We start from the raw sequence: 4,111 nt of genomic DNA, 5'->3' as shown, positions 1-4,111 counted from the left end.
ATGCGTTTTCGGCGTACCAGCCGGAAAGCTCCTGGGTTTCATCGTCTCCAGTAGAGGTATTGAAGCTAATCCAGCCAAAATCCAAGATTTCTCACAGTTGGCTACCCCAACAGACCTCAAGCAAATCCAGAAGTTAACTAGATGCATGGCGGCTCTAAGCCGCTTTATCTCCCGCTTAGGAGAAAAGGCTTTACCCCTTTATCGCCTCCTTCGGCGCACCAAACACTTCGAGTGGATGGACGCTGCCACAGCCAGATTGGAAGAAATAAAGGCCATTTTGGCAACCAATCCAATCCTGGCCACGCCAAACATTGGCGAACCAATGTTGTTTTACATTGCGGCAACTCATCAAGTTGTAAGCGCAGTGCTCGTTGTCAAACGAGAAGCTGACGGACATAAATTCCCTCTTCAAAAGCCGGTATACTATGTATCCACTGTCCTCACTCCATGCAAATCACGGTACCCACATTATCAAAAGATAGCCTATGTGGTATTCATGGCATCCCGGAAGCTGTGACACTACTTTCAAGAGTGTTTGATTACAGTAGCCTCGGAAGTGCCACTTAATGATATTATAAACAATCGCGACGCTACGGGCCGGATTGCTAAATGAGCCATTGAGCTCCTCCCGTTCGACATAACATACAAACCTCGACGAGCCATTAAGTCGCAAGTATTGGCCGACTTTGTCACCGAATGGATGGAGGCCGAACTCCCTAAAGAGTGCGGCGCATACTCCAATTGGATCATGCACTTCAACGGTTCTAAAATGTTGGCTGGTCTAGGGGCTGGCATCGTCCTGACGTCCCCAACCGGAGATACCGTTCAGTACGTACTGCAAATATTGTATACAGACTCCAACAACGCAGCTGAATACGAAGCTCTGTTGCACAGATTGGAGGTGGTATATGGATACTGATCGGTGGTGGTAGATGGTAGGGGCGATGATAATGGTGCGGCGGCGGCATGACAACTTATGACCAGAACTCGAAACTCTAAAAGACTAGATGCTAAGACCAGCAACTAGACACGACGAGGTAACCTCAAATTCAACAAAGCAAAAACCCTAAAAAGATTATGCAAAGGCTCAGATTGGTTTGGATATGATGAACTAACCCTAATTTTTTCTGTGGCTTTTTCGTGGACTGTAGGTATGAAGAACAGACTCAATCTAAACTATGAAAAACTGTAAAATCTCACCGAGCAACCTAAAAATCTGATACCACTTGATAGAGGCAAAGGTGTCTTGTCTTTCGATGAGATGATGGCTATCGCTTTGGTGGAAGTCGACTTTGACGATCCGACAACGAACATGCGAGGATGTCGCGCCTTAGCAATCGCTAAACCAACTCCGAGAGGTTATTGACCACGCCGGAGCACGATCAACCTAACCACGAAGGTCTATTTCCTGCAAGCAAATGAAGAACAAGCAAGAAACTAAGATTGCAATCTGGATATTGTGAATACAAGATGAAAGCTTTATTGATCAAGGTGGGGTTCTGTGACACCTTTGTCTAGTTGTTGAACACAAACGAAGTACGCGAAGTTGCAGCTATGGCGAACTTAATTTAAACAAAACCCAAAGTGATGAGGACATCAATACCATTGTTACACCCGCAGCCCCTGCTACTATACATACTGGACCAATTACTAGAGCTCGCGCACGCCAATTAAATTATCAGGTACTTTCGTTTCTTGGTAATGATTCTAATGTTCATGAGAATATGATGCTGCCTAAATTGGATACATTTGTTTTGCTTACAAATGAAGGGCCTGACATGGATAAGAGGGATGAACACTGCAGCAAGACCAAGCATGGAGATGATGGCATGCGCAAGGGGATCTAGAACGGAGTTACAAGTGATTATTTTAGGACATTGAAGCCACCATAAGGAGTGCATGAAGCCTTGGACGAAATATACAAGATGCCACTTCATAAATTTCGTACAGAGGCTATTCTAGGTGTTGCGTCACCTTATTATTAGGCCAGGCCCGTGTATTTTTCAAATACTTAAGTATAGGCTGTTTTTAGAGTCCGTATGTGTGGGGAAACAAGAGTTAGGGTTGGTCTCGGACCCCTCCTCCAAGGGCCACGAAATCCCCCCCCCCTCTTCCTCCATATATACATCCCTTAGGGTGTCGTTTAGACTTTGGGTTTTGTTTAGATTAAAAGTTTGCCATAGCTGCAACTTCGCGTACTTCATTTGTGTCCAACGACCAGACCAAGACATCACAGAACCCCGTCTTCATTAATAAAGCTTTCCTCTTTTATTCGCAATATCCAGATTGCAATCTCAGTTTCTTGGTTATTCTTTGTTTACTTGCAGGAAATAGACCCTCGTGGTCAGGTTGATCGTGCTCCGGCGTGGTCAATAACCCTCGAAAGTTGGTTTAGCGATTGCTAAGGCGCGTCGTCTTCGCACGTTCGTAGTCGGATCGTCAAAGTCGACTCCCACAGTAAACGATATATATCTCATCAAAACATCGGGACACCTTCGCCTCTATCAAGTGGTATCAGATTTCCAGGTTGCTCGGTGAGATTTTACAGTTTTTCGTAGTTTAGATCGAGTGTGTTCTTCATACCTACAATCCATGAAAAAGCCAAAAAAATTAGGGTTAGTTCATCATATCTGAACCAATTTGAGCCTTTGCATAATCTTTTTAGGGTTTTGCCTTGTTGAATTTGTAGTTGCATCGTCGTGTCTAGTTGCTGGTCTTAGTGTCTAGTCCTTTAGAGTTTCGAGTTCTGTTCACAAGTTTTCATGCCACTGCCGCACCATTGTCATCACCGCTACCATATACCACCATCGTCATCATCGCTGCCATATACCACCATCGTCATCACCGCTACCATAAACCACAAAGTCATCACTGCTGTCATATACCACCATCGTCATCACCGCTGCCATATACCACCATCGTCATCACCGCTGCATTTACCACATATCCACCGCCATCGCGATAATCCGAGTCCACCTCCATCACCGATTCGCCACCAGTCTGAGTTCCACCGCCCTACATATATCCGCCATCAGTCCGAGTTTCCACCAGATTCATCTCCGCCACCAGTCCTAGTCCGAGTCCAGTATTTGTGGCATTGCTTTCGAGTTCCAGATCATGCCATACTTCGAGTCGTGACAGAGTATGACTCCCGAGATTCCGCGCTACCCGCAGTGGAAAAATAGTTCCAAACTCAAAAAAACTAAGTTTGGAAAATTCTGGCTAGGCAGTTTTTAGACCATTTGTGGACTTTTTCGAAAAAAAAATTGTTGCGGAGCAAAAAAAAAGAGGAAAAAAGTGAAAAAGTGAAGAAAAAAATTTAGAGCGTGCTCCTCCCTTGTTTACGTGCAGCGCCGTGATTTTGTTAGTGTTCTAGGCTCACGTCTCTAGCACGGTCTAGCCTAGGACCAGCACAGTACCGTCGTTGAGTGTTTATTCAACTTTGCATCTCTGAATTGATTATTCCTGACCCTTTTTGCTACCATATTATAAGCCTTCCCAGCTCCACATACATCTACGTCGTGCGTTTGGCTCTCCTTGGTAATCGCTCTATCCAAGCTTTGAGAGTTTTGACTACGACGGTTGCCGATCACCACCTATTGCTGGGTAAGAACTGTTAAGAATTTGAGATTTGCTTGACGGATTTGTGACACCCACCACCATCTCTTGTTCGTAGTCTGTAGGATCATATTCTTGTGTGTTTCTATTGCTGCTAACCATGGAAGGATCACAAGCCGACGAGACTGACTAGGAGAACATGACGAATAAGGAGTTGCATGATAAATTTCAGCAAATGATGAGTGGACAGGTGCAAGATGTACTAAACAGATTTGAAGAGGCCATGGAGAAGATAGATGGCATGGAGAAAACGTTTGAAACAAAGCTCGATAACAAGTTTAATGAATTGCTTGCGCGTCTTCCACCACCACCACCAGCTGCACCTAACGCACCTCAACAACAACAACAACAACAACAACAACAACAACAACAACAACAACAACAACAACAACAACAACAACAACAACAACAACAACAACAACAACAACAGCAACAACAACAACAACAATGACGACGACGACGATGACAACAACAACGACAACAACCAGGACGA

This window comes from Triticum dicoccoides, chromosome 3A, assembly GCF_002162155.2.
Source record: "Triticum dicoccoides isolate Atlit2015 ecotype Zavitan chromosome 3A, WEW_v2.0, whole genome shotgun sequence".
Lineage (NCBI taxonomy): Eukaryota > Viridiplantae > Streptophyta > Magnoliopsida > Poales > Poaceae > Triticum > Triticum dicoccoides.
This window is presented reverse-complemented; position numbering follows the sequence as displayed.